We start from the raw sequence: 14,086 nt of genomic DNA, 5'->3' as shown, positions 1-14,086 counted from the left end.
CTAGCAAAAAGGTTTTGACTTGCTGAAGCCTTGGATAATTGTTAGCATTTTTTGTATGTGTGTGTAGAGACACGGTTGCTATGTTGCTAGGCTGGTCTTGAACTCCTGGCCTCAAGAGATCCACTCACCTCAGCTTCCAAAGTACTGGAGTAGAGGTGTAAGCCACTGTGCCCAGCTATAGTTGTTAACATTTTTTAGCAATAAAGTAGTGACAAATTAAGATATGTACATTGCTTTGCTTGCACAGTTAACTATCATCTAGAGTAAACATAACTTTATATGCCCTGAGAAACCAAACAATTTCTGTGACTCACTTTATTGTGATAGGTACTTTATTGCGGTGGTCTGGAACTGAACCCTCAATATATCTGAAGTATTCCTGTTTTCTATTATTATGTAACTGTTGGGAAGGGATACACACTAAAAAGAAGTGATACACTATAAACCTATAGCCGTGACTTTTATTTGTTAGCAAGAGAGTTGTAACAATTTAAGCAGAATACAATTTCTGTCTTCCCTCAATAAACTCATGGAATAATTTTTTCATTCGTGGGCATATTTTCCAAGTAAAAACAGACAACTCTGAAACCCAAATGGATACCTAAAACTCAGAGCAGCTGTGTTACAGTGATTTACCAGACCTGTTTACCCCATGTCAACAAGAAAACCAATTGTGATAAATGAAATCCACTTGGGGAGGTGCAGCTCAAAAAACAAAGTAGTGTTTTTAGCCAAGGGTGAAGAAACACTGGATTTGTTCTCTGATATTGTTTGAAGATTTGCCCCCTCCAAATTGCAGGTCAAAATTGGATTCCCAAGTTGGAGGTTGATTCTGGTGGCAGGTGTTTCGGTTATGGGGGTGAATCCCTCATGAAAGGCTTGGTGCTGTCCTGAGGTTAGTGAGAGTTCTTGCTCTATTAGTTCCTTTGAGATCTGATTGTTAAAAAGGGCCTGGCACCGCCCTTCTCTCTCTGTTGCTTCCTTCTCTTGCCATGTAATCCCTGCTCCTCTTTGCTTCCCACCATGATTAGAAGCTTCTGGAGGTCCCTCACCAAAAGCAGATGGTGGTGCCATACTTTTTGTACAATCTGCAGAACCATAAGCCAAATAAACCTATATTCTTAATAAATTACCCTGCCTCAGGTATTCATTTATAGAATGCAAAACGGACATAGAGTGTGGCATTCTTCTTACATAGACAAGTAGAAACTGGACAAAACCTAAAAAAAATAAAATAAAAACGGTATCACAGGACTGTAATATTTGAGTAAAAAGAAACAAATGAGGTGAGATCTATAATTGCCTGAGCCTGAGCTACTTTCTACAGAAAGGTTTTCCAGTGGGAAGGAAGGAGAGTTCAGTGATAGAACTGTGGTCTCACTGGGTTGAGGATAAAGAGATAAGTTTTTTGAGCTGAGGCAGCTAGAATTTCCAGGGTAACTACCATGGAGCAAGAAGATACACAGAGATAAAGAAACAGAAAGTTTCATAGGTTTTTCTTTGGTCTGTGTCTGTGTATATATGGAGTAATTTTCCCCACCCCTAGGGCCAGATGAAGAATGACCGAAGACATGTAAGCAAAGCAATTATCAGAACTCAGAAAGGGATGATAAATTTTCCAGTTCCATCCAACTACTCTCATTGAATTTTCAGCACATTCAATAAATAACCCAGTAAGGAACCTCACTAGTAGGACTAAACTATTTTAAAATAAGCCTTGAAGAGAAAGGTTTAACATCTTTCTAAAACATTTTATTGAACACAATTCACATACAGTATATTTCACAAATTTAGATTGTGCAACTTGGAAGTTTCTAAAAAATGCATAACATAGGGTTACCATTTACCCAACAATTTCTACACCTGGATACACACTCAAGATGAATGAAGACACATGTCTGCACAAAATCTTGAACACAAGTTTTTATAGCAGCATTACTCATAAGGTCTAAGAAGTAAAAAATGTCCAAATGCCCTTAAGCTAATATTGTATAAACAAAATGTGGTATGTTCATAAAATAGAATATTATTTGGTCACAAAAAGAAATAAAATACCAGTACATGTTATAACATAGACAATTCTTGAAAACAACAAGCTAAGTAAAAAAAGAAAAATCCAATTATAAAGGAACACATATTGTAGGATTTCATTTATATAAAATGTCCAGAATAGGCAAATGTCTAGAGATAGAAGGTATTCCAGGGCTGTGGATAGGGAGGTGGGGAACGAAGAGTTACTACTAATTTGGAGAGTGATAAAAATATTATAAAAGTAGATTGTTATGATGGTTGCATAATTCTATGAATATGCTAGAAAACATGGAACCTTACACTCTAAATGGGTGAATTATATGCTAATTATCTCAACAGAGCTGTTGCTATTTTCCTATGAGTTTTAAAGGGCATAAAAAGTAGATACAATAACTGGTCCTATAATAGATGTTTGTAGACAAATAAATGAATTGTTAAACGAGGTTGGAAAAATTTAAATTGGCATTATTAAGAAAAAATATTGAATATTGACATGTAAACATGGAGAGAGAGACTGCTCCTTTCAAATAATAAAATAAAAATGATAACAACAACAACAAAAATGCAGATAATAAAAAAATATATACACTTTAATCTAATTTTGGCTAAATAAAATACCAAAAAAAGAATTATGTATAAGTGTGTGTGTGTTTGTGTGTGTGTACACATAGGATCTAGAATGACATGCAAGAGTATACACTTAAAAATATGATGCTTTAATATCCTTATTTTGCTTTTCCTGTGTTTTTCAATTCTTTATACACACATTCATTGTGTAATAACTTTTTAAATTTTTGTATATTTTGTATATGTCAAACACATGCAAAAGTAGAGAGAATAGGGTCACAAATCTCCACATATCCACCACACTACTTCAACAATTATCAGTGCAGCCCATTCTATTTTGTCTAAATCCCACCAACCTCCCCCCATATATTCCTTGGGTTATTTTAAGGCAAATTAAAATGTTATTTTTATTTCAAAGATTATCATCAACTTGATACTTAATTAACTTTATATAAATGCATAGAAGTTCCATTAGAGTATAGAGCAAACTGTGATTGAGAATGCAGTAGGAGTGTGGTGGAGTGGGTGGATCTTTTATAATGAAAAAGTATTAATGTATTGCTTGTAGTATTTTTTAAATCATAAAAAAGATAATTAAAAAAGAAAACATTCCTCTCTATGTAGTGGAGGCAGAAGTCTTTCCTTGTATTGCAAAAGGTCATGTAAAGTAATTGAAGGAGCAATGAGCTAGAAATCAAGACGCTTGGGTCCTTTTTCTGAGTCATTGCTTGTAATTGCTTGTAACGATTAAGCATATCATTTACTCATTCCAATAATATCTTTGAGCATCTACTATATGATTGGCATTATCCTGATTGTTAGAGACAAACCAGAAGCTCATTTCTATATTCATCAGGAGTCTTTCAGTTGTAAGTAGAGGCCACTCCAACTCAAGCTAGCTAAACCTAAGATAAAATGTTAATGGCTTTCACAACCATGGAATCCAGGGATGGACCTGGTTTCAGGTGCACCTGGATTCAGCGTCTATAACGATTTCATCAGGTGTTGATCTTCCTACCTCTCCACCCCATCCTGAGCCCCAATTTCCTCTCTGTGGTCTTCCCTTTCATGCAGGCTTTCCCTGGGAACTCCATGATTATATCCTCATTGCATCAAGACCAAGTATTCTGGGTAATCCTTTTGCTCCTCTAGGTCCATTGTGATTCTATTTCAATATTGCCTTGCTTAAGACTCAATCAGTGTACGCAAAACACTGAGCACCACAATAGCTGGCACGTTAACTACTAAAAAAATGTGTTTTCCCCCACCTTCTGTTAATATCTACAAAGGTGCATCCCTTATGCTTGCAAATAAAGTTGTTTCTTTCTTTGTTTTATTTCTTTTTTTTTTTTTTAACTCATGTCTGTTGTTTTATCTAGGATATATATTCTCAGGCTGTAGTTTAGAAAATGTCCATGGCTCATTTACTCATCAAGGTATTCTGGGCTGGTTTCCAATTAATCATCACTGGATGCTTCCCCGCAATAGCCATCAGGAATCTTGCATGAGGTTACTTTTCCAGTCCAACTCATGTTATTCACACCCAGCACTGGATGAGAGAATCTGTGCTTTTGTTTCCACAGTTAGCATTTCAGAAAAAAAAATCCATGATTTACACTTACCTTTTGCAGAACTACTTATAGCTTCCTTGTTATCCAATAAAAAATGCAGAAATAACAAGTTATCTCTTCTAGAGGAAGTGCATAGTTGCATGGTTCCTCTTTACCCTCTCTCTCCTTAGAGTCAGTGAGATATTCCAGAAAGAGCAGAATTTAAGAGTCAGCCAGAGGGATTAAAATCTCTCTCTCTCTTTTTTTTTTTTTTTTGAGACAGAGTCTCACTCTGTCACCCAGGCTGGATTGTAGAGGTGCAATCTTGGCTTACTGCAACCTCTGCCTCCCAGGTTCAAGCAATTCTCCTGCCTCAGCCTCCCGAGTAGCTAGGATTACAGGCACCCGCCACCATGCCCAACCAATGTTTGTATTTTTAGTACAGATGGGGTTTAGCCATGTTGGCCAGGCTGGGCTTGAACTCCTGACCTCAGGTGATCCACCCACCTTGGCCTCCTAAAGTGCTGGGATTACAGGCATGAGCTACCGTGCCCAGCCTAAAATCTCTTTTTTTGTCTATTAGTCAGGACTTCTTGGAAAGTCATTTGGCCCTTCTGAGCCTCAGTTCACAACTGAGGGCATTAGTGAGGGCAGTAATAGAACCTACCACACAATGTATTTCGGAGAATTACGGGAAATATGCTTTGTAAGCCTCTAACATAATGCCTGGGACAAAGCAGACACTTGGTAAACACAAGTCACCTTCCCTCCTCCAATGGCACAGCATTTTTAGATGTCTTTGGATAGGCTAACTTTACTTCTCATATGACAAGTATTTGTCTTACTTCATCCAGTCATCCAATACATTCCTTGAGCTTGTGAATCAAACTTTGTTTCTTTTTATTGCCCATGGAGCTTCACACAGTGTCTGTTCATAGAGAACAGCCCTAATAAATGATTTGTAGCTTCATAACATATAATAACTTGGATCAACACTCTTATTCCAAAACTGTAGGTAAAAATATATTGATGATACCAACATCTGATAGTCCTATTGCATTTCAGACTGTGTAAAATGATATCCATTTATTTTCTCATTTCCTATAACATTGTGAACATAAGTATGGCTCCTACCTTATTTTGCAAATGAGGAAATGGAGGTTTGTAAATGCTAAGAACTCACTGCAAAGTCATTGAGTTGGTGTGTGGTAGAGCTTTTCTCAAGTCCACATCTGGTCAACCAGCCCCTCTGACCCAACTCAACCATTGCATATCACCCACCTTCCAGATGAGTGCCTAGGATATTTGCATCTCTCAACGTGGTATAATCCTGGCAGAATAAAAAGTCCAGACTAAGCCATGAAGAGACTCCAAGAACCCATACTTCATGGTAAAACTGTACACCACCGCAGGAGTGGAGACACTCACAAAAGGCAAGCTAGGAAGAAATCCAGGCTACAAGAATTCCTCTCCAGCCCTAGAGCGTAGCCATCTATGCATAAATAGTTTCTTGCCCCAAGGCTCAATGGTACCCATTCTCAGCTCTGTTTCCTCCTTTGAGGATCCTATTCATGTTATGGCTCCCAGGTCTGGCCTAGATTATGTGTGGATATTTCATTTTGAGTTTCAGGTCTATGCCCCAGAGGGACTCTTCCTTCTCTGCCATCCTGCAACACTCTGATGCCTTAGGTCCTGCCTTGTCAGGTACTCTAGTCAAACCCAAAGTTGTCATGGGAAGCCAGGAAACACAGATTTTCTTATTTTAGGAATTTGAGGAACTTATTTCAGCATTTTAGGTTGTATGAATTAGGCTTGATGCTACTTTGCAAAAGAAAGGCAGGAAAGGGTATTCCTATGGAAGGAAAATATTTTATCTCCCCTTCCACTCTTGTGGTTTTTTTTTTCTACCTTAACCCTTCAACCTTTCTCTTCTCAGGAGCAAATTGGGTCCGTTCAAGCCCAATCCAGTTGCAGGTAGGTTAAGTCAGATCTAAGGCTGAAAAACAAAAAGTGGACATCAAAGTGCTGGGTGGAGATGATGGAACTTCCAGGTACAGAAGATACAAATTTAAAAGAAAGCAGGAAAACTGCACCTGGGGCCAGCCCCCAGGAATGGATGTGGAAGCAAGAACATGAATCCAGATCATGTGGCTGGGGAATTAAGGAAGAGCTTATTATCCAGGGAGGCAGTGATGGAGAAACCCTATAGATGTGTGTAAAAGAAGTTAGACTAGAAAAGGTCTAGTCTTCCATTTACTCATGACTATTTGCTGCAACCTCCCATGTATTGTTTATTTTCCACCTCCAAATAAGTTATTTATTCTTATGCCCATTTTAAATACGGGAATTTTAGATTCAAGGAGGTTAGGTAATTTGTCCAATGTCCTAGTGCTAATGAGTGGCAAAGATTTAAAAGTAGGTTTGTTTGATTCCAGGACTCATGTTAATATGCCTGAGTTATTCAGGGGCTATACCTCAGAATTATCCCTAGAAGCTCAGATGATCTCCATACCTAATAAACTGATGAGGCAGGAAGTTTCTGATTATTGCCCAGTCAGATTTATTTGCAGTGATACTATTGAAGTGACTAAGGTCCTGTATGGTCAGAGGAGATGGGCTGAAACTTGTAGAATTACACTCACGTGACCAAAGAGTTGCACCAGAGGTCTTGACCTGGGCTTAGATGTTTCCGTCAGGGTTGCTTGGGCCTAGCCAATAACCTCCATCCCCCTTATCCTCCCATTCTTTGGCATTTCCCTCTTCTTTCAAGCTTCCTCTCTCATGCTCCCATAACAGGTCTGCAGCAATTTAAGAAGGTTCATGTGCTTTCTGTGTCCCTCAAAGCTTGTAGTTCCACAGGGCAAGTTCTAAAAATAAAATGATGCTATTCTGAAGTAGGAATGTTCATCTGCTCAGAGCTAAGCTGTTGGGAAGCTCCGGGCAGTCACCGACACATTTTTAGAGACTTGCTTCTCTCTCTTATCAGCACTGGCATCTGCTTCCCTAACCTGGAAACACTGTTACCTGCCTCGTAGCACTGCACGACTCATGCAGGCTCTCATAGCCTCCATTTCATTAAAAATAAAATATGTATTAGTGAGAAAAAAAGCAGATAAGGCTTGAAGCATCCCCAGAGTTATGGTGGTGCTTTGGGAGCCATCAGCTTGAAGCGTCCCCAGAGTTATGGTGGTGCTTTGGGAGCCATCAGCAAATACTTTTGAGTGGAGGTTGTAGGGAAGGGAGGCTAAAAATTAGTCTGTAGATCCAGGGGCTGTGGGCAGATGTTATGTAGAAGAAGAATGGATCATATGAGGACATTCTAACAGCCAGAAGTCTTTAGAAATGAAATGGGCCACTTTGGGAGGTAGTGAGTCTCTTGTCAAGGGGGGTGAAGTTGGAAGAGCATGTAATGTTTTTAGGGAAGTGCTAGCTTCTGCAAAACCCAGTCTATAGGCAGGTTGAGTTGATGTCAGGCCTGCAGTATTAGGGGCATAGCTGGACACAGGTGAGGACGAGGCTCTGGGAAGTACTAGTGTGCTTGACTATGAAGAAAGCCACTAGCAAAATCGTTTCATCTCCTGAGGGCCACTCCAATCTGCACTGGTGTTGGGAGGAGGATAGTAGTTCCCCAGCATCAGGAATCTGGGAAATGAGATTGGGCTCATCCAGCTTCTTAAGGAGCGGAAGAACAAATGAAGCCAGCAGGACCTTTGATAGCACCTGAAGGAGTAGGGCCAACCTGGCATTCTCACTGAGTACAAGGTAGGAGCACAGATCCTGCAAAGGGGGCGCTGAGGTACAGCTAGGAAGCCGGATTCTGGAGAACATGAATGGTGTGCCATAGACACAAATGGTGTTGGGGAGGTCGGGAGATGTGTCATGGGTGGGGAAAACCCCATTGCACAGGGCTCCTCCCATGGCAGGAGGTTCTTCCAGGAGACCAAGAAGACATTGTCTAGAGAAGGGCTGTGTGAGTGTGCCCTCTATGGCAGGATGTGCTGCAGCTGACTTCAAAATGGGGTTCAGTGATTACACTTTGCAGTGCCTTTAACTCAGAGACCACAGCATCCCATGGCCCAAGAGAATCTGGGAATCAGCCAGGACTGTGTTAAGTTTGCTTAGGGGTGTCAGTCCTTGGTCTAAAACAGTGAGTCTCAAAGTTTAGTGTGTGTCAGAGTAACTTGGGATGCTTTTTAAAACACAAATGGTTGGGCCACACCTCAGGTTTCTGATCCAGTATATCTGGATGGGGCTTGAGAATCTGTATTTATAATAAGTTCACAGGGAATGTCACTAGTCCAGTGACCACACTTTGAGCAGCACTGGTTTAGAGTAATGTTAAGTCTAGGGGCACCTGATAAAAAAATCCTTGCTTACTTCCATATGTATTCAATATAGGGAGCATCCTCTTCGTTTCGATTATCATAACAAGCAGTAGAGATATTCTAGTAAATGAGACACCATTCCTGATGTCAAGTGGCTTGTAGTCTAGACATACATGAATGGGCAGTTACAAGACAGGTTAAGTACTAAGGGGTCCTTACTGGGGACAGGGAGCATGTGAGGTCATGTGTGCTGAGACACACTGTCTTGGAGACACTAGAGAAAGTTTTCTGGACCATGTGACCTTGAGACCAGAAGCTGGCTTTAGGGACAGCGAACCATGAATCAACTCTTGGCTCTACCCTTCAGACCTGGTTGAACTTAAGTGGTTAATTAAGTTGCTTGAGTCTCAGATTCCTCATCAGTCAAATAATCCTGACTCATTTAGCCCCATGACCATGGGTATGTTCTAGGCATAAGGCCACAGAGTAAACACACATGATGTTCTCCAGAGAAACAGAACCAGTAGAACATATATAGATATGTAGAATGAGATGAATTATGAGAGATTGGCTTCATGATTACAGAGGCTGAGAAGTCCCAGGCAAACTAGAGTCCCAGGAAGGCCAGATTCTGAAGGCTCAAGAACCAGGAGTACTGATATGTGAAGGCAAGAGAAGATGGGCATCCCAGCTCAAGCAAAGAACAGACACCCCCTTCTTCTGCCTTTTTGTTTTAATTGGGCCACCAACTGATTAAGTTATGCACACCCACATTGGTGGGTGTGGATCTTCTCTTCTTAGTCTACAGATTCTAATATTAATCTCTTCCAGAAACGTTTTCATAGACACACCCAAAGATAATGCTTTATCAGCTATCTGGATATCCCTTCACTCAGTCAAGTAAATTAACCATTGCACCTGACATGCTGTCTCTGTTCTCAAGTAGCTCACACTCCGCCATTGCCAGTGGGATTGGAGACAGGACATTGCCCTGCAAACACATACATAAGATAAGCTGTGGCAAGCTAAAGACAGGGTTCTCATACAGGAGTGATGAGAGAAGGTAGAAAATCTTAGGGAGGATTATTGGGAAAGGTTGCTCTGAGGAGGTAACATTTGATAACCGATAGTAAGCCATCAATCTGCTCATCATCAACTTCCTTATTGTCCTCACTATTATTATTATTAGAATGATTACAATTGCTATAATTCCAGGAAGGCAGACACATGATCAAGTACCTGGAGAAGAGATGTCTCCATATTTGGAAAAGGTCATAGGTCACTGAAGCACAAAGCATCAGGGAGATGTGACTGGCAGCCCAGTAACAGATCTTGTGGGCCAAGCCGGGTCCAGGACTTTGTCCTAAGAAGCCACTGGGAAAATCTGAGTAGCAATGGGGCATGGTCGTACTTGTTGTTTTGGGGAAAGTGCCTGGGGAGGGGGAAAGTGAGTAAGACTGGGATTACGTCTGCACCAAGATGGAATGGTGGGGCTGGCCGTGACAGACAGCATGATTAACAATGAACAGAATGCAGCTGTCGATTGGATGTGGAGGGCAGAGGGGCCTTGGCAATGAAATAAGAGGACACACCTCTCCTGACCTCCTGTTGAGCAGGAGAAAAACCTAGCAGAAGAAAGACCACTGAGGCAGGCTTAAGAGGATCTTCTTTGGGATGCTGGGTAGATGACATTGCCATGCAATGTTCTTTTCTGTCAAATGGGATATTTTCCTGCCTCATGGAGAAGCGTATTCTGAGGAATGAGTCAGATGACAGGTATGAAAAGCACTTTGGAAATTGTAAAACATTTTTCAAATGTGAGGTGCTATTTTTATTACCTTCGGTTTCCCTGTATAGAATGTGACCCAATAACTGAATGACAGTGTCTGGCTGCTCCAGAGGGACTGGCAAAGGAGGAGATGGAAGGCCCCGGAGATGCACCTGCCTGGGGCTCTGCAGAAGGCCTGAGTGAGCCTCCTAGGTGACCATCCTTTCCAACAATGCCCTTGATGTGTCTCTCATTTAGGATTATTTGCTAGGCAAAGCTGTGTACATCATCAGAGAAAAGGCAGACAGCCTCGGATGATTCAGTGGCTGGAAGGGAATAATCCCCATCCATTCTAATGGGAGCAAAGATGACGATGACATCATTACCATATATTCTACCATCATCCAGCCGCACAAGGCAGCTGTCTCCTGGTGCACACAGGCACTCCCAGCAGGAGCATTCCCTGTGCAGAGCATTAACAAGAACTTAAGATAAATTCCTCTTCACTGGGCTTTGGAAATAGAAGGCTATTTAGGGCTAGGCTGGGCACCCTGCACCATGGCAGTCATTTTACTTATAGCTGATTAACTCCTTCTTTCCTTACCTCATTTTAGGCCTCCCTCCCATTTCAGTTTCCCCTCCTCCTCTTATGCCTCAGGTTTTTCAATCTCTTACTGTGTAATCTGAAAGAAATTCCTCAGGCATGTACCCTGATACATTTGGAGCCCATCAATTTACCATTGAGCGCCTTCCGAGGGAGAGTCACCCTAGAGTGGTTTTCTGCAGTGGGTGTTGTGACTGAGAATGGTGGGAAGCCTGCAGTCACACTCCTACCTGCTTCTTCCCCTTGGAGTAGGATTGTGCAGGTTGATGGGTGGCTCCTCTTGCCCTTGGAATAAAGGTGCATTTGTATGTGTGTGCATGTGTGTGCATGTGTGTGCACTGTGGCCCTGCAAGGTCTGCTGAGCTTTCACCCCAGCTAAGCTTCTGTAGAACTTGTTCCATCTCCAACAACTCACTGTACTGTGAGTCCCCTGAGGTTCCTGAGGAGTCTGCAAACACTGGGAAACTCATTTGCCATGAAGAAATTTATATCAAGACTCCTACAAGGGCCACAGCAAAATAGCTCAATCTCAAATTGCATAAACCATGATGGGTCTGTGAACTGTCTTCCTTTCATCCCCCCTACTGACGAGGCTGTCCTTGCCCAGCCCCTTGGAGCTCAGCTCTCACCTTCTCTTAGACTGAATCCTTGAACCCTTGAGGAAGTTCCAAATCTCCGGATGTCTACCCAGGACTGGCTCCTCTATTCTCAGAACTGCTTTGCCCTTCTCTCAGTCCTCGGTTAGTTTAGGTTATTGCCTTTCTCCTTGGTTCATGCCCTTTCCTGACTAAGAGGGTGTTCATTCTAGGTTGGCCTGTTTCCTGCAGTAGGGGCCACTGTCCTTGATTTAGCCTCCATGTACAGCTGACATCTGCATTCATTCAATGAATGTTTACTGATTACTGATTACTGGGTGTACAGATGAAGATAAGACACAGTTCCTGCCCATAAGAAACCCACAATCTAATGGAGAGAGAGATATGCAAACAAATAAGTATGGTAGATTGTTTTAATCATCCTTTAAACTTTGGGTATGTTTGCATTTACTGATATCCACTCATCTCTGGAGAAGCCAGTGTGGAACAGACAACCTGATACTTAATTCCTGGGATGTCATATTCTTACTGATAGTGGCAGTAATATCACAACCCTTACCACTATCTCACAATGTCTATAGGCACAAGCTCAGTTTTACAGCTGAGGAAACTGAGGCAGAAAGCCTTTAAGTGACTTGCCCAAGGCTAGATATTTAGAGAGTGTCAGAGCTATACATCACATTTTTGTCTATTTGGCTCTAAAAGTTTCATTCTTTACCTTGCCCCAGCCTGCCTGTCTCTGATACCCTCCCCTTTTGGATTGGGACTTGCCTCCTACATGCAAAAGGGTGGAGAAGAGCCCTTTTTTAGGTCATCAACATGCAAAACTATTTCACCTTCTGACATCAGGCCAGCATCAGACATGTGACAATGCCAAGGGAACATGTCCCCATTCAGAAGGTCATTAAAGGAAATGAAAGCCAACAGATCATTGTTAAGCATGAGGAAATGACATAAATGGGAAAATCTATGAACGTCGCCTTCATAAGGCTCTGGGAAATTTGAAGCAGAAACAAATGGACCAGACCAGAGTGTGAGAAGGTAATGCATCAACAATGGGAACCTGGGAACCATGGGGCCAAACTCAGAGGAAAAATGACCCATTAGGTTTAGCATGATTTGAAGTCTCTGGTGAAATAGTAAAAGGCAGCTTAACCACCTCCTCCTCAACTATAAGATCTATGGATCTGGGTTTTAACTTCTGGAAGATGAAGGAATCCTTAAGTCTATTCCTCTGGGCATACAAACAAAGGCTTGGTGGAATCTTCTGCAGGTGGATGAAATGGCAATGTCCCCGCCAACTCGGTAGTGCTTGGAAAGCAGAACTTCTTCCACACTCCAAGGGTCTTGCTAAAGGCATGAACTGGGAAACAAGGGCACCCTGAGAACCTCAGATCCTCCATGATGCCTCTTAGAGCAAGGACTGTTGGAGAAGCCCCTGCACTTTCTGACAAAAAGACAGTTCCTAGCAGACCAAGGAATGATTTGATCACTGGGGTATGTTTCACCATCATGCCAGTGATTTCATTCTGTGCTTACTTGGACATATTCTGAATTTATCCCAAACCCCAGCTTTCTTGGAAACTTGCTCTGCTTCTCCTCAGAAAAGCATCTCTCTCACACATATTTGACTGATCCCTTGGCAATACAACCACCTCTCCATTATGCATCCACTGGGAAGTGTGAATTGTATGCAAAACCAGTCAAATCTGGTTTTCTGCATCCAGCATCCACTTTCACTTTGTACAATAGCACTGTGATGTTCTGAGAGAAAGCTTCAGAAGAGATGTTTGTCCTCTTCATAGAATTCCTTAAATTTTGGAAGAGAGGCTCTGGGCAGCTTCCATGAAATAGCATGATGCCATTCCTTTTTTTTTTTTTTAAAAAAAAAAGATGATAATAAGTGAGTGGATGTGTAAGTGCACATACTGTGGGAAGTACTTTTTATATATTATCTCATATAATCCTCATAAATAAATCTATGAAGGAATCACAATTATACACATTTTATAGATGCAGAGGCTGAGAGTCAAGAGGCGAGTTAGTGCAGAACCAGATAGTTGCATCCAGATGTCTCTGACTTCGAAGTCTACATTCTTGGACACTTTGCTCCTTGCTGCTTCATAGCCACTTTTGTTTGAGACTTACAAGGCAAATTAAGGAACAAAAGGCACAGAGCAGTACTCAGAAACCTATTTAATGTTGTTTAACCCTTTATTAAGCTCGGTCCTGTATTATTGCCACAATCAGAAGGTTTATCTCTTCCTGACCCACTTGCTCAGAATGGAATAATTATATGCAGTGGAATTAGTAGCATTGATGTTGGTGTTGATGGTGGTGATGAAAATGATGCCGATTATGAAACTATTATTTACTAGCTGCTTTCCATGCATTATCTCATTTGATCCTTACAATTATCCTGAAGAGTGAGCTCTGTCTTTATCCCTATTGAGTAGACGAGGACACTGGGCATTAAGAACTATCCTGCGTAAGGTCACACCACTAGAAAATGATAGACCAAGGATTTGAACCCAATCTGGCCTGGATTTTCAGCCCTCTGGATGGGGTCTGCATTTCTCCTAAGCATTTGCAGGTTGTCTTCCCTCTGGGGGTGGCTATCTTCCAACCTAACAGAGCCACACCTG

The sequence above is a fragment of the Gorilla gorilla genome, chromosome 8, assembly GCF_029281585.2.
Source record: "Gorilla gorilla gorilla isolate KB3781 chromosome 8, NHGRI_mGorGor1-v2.1_pri, whole genome shotgun sequence".
In the NCBI taxonomy this organism is placed as follows: Eukaryota; Metazoa; Chordata; class Mammalia; order Primates; family Hominidae; genus Gorilla; species Gorilla gorilla.
This window is presented reverse-complemented; position numbering follows the sequence as displayed.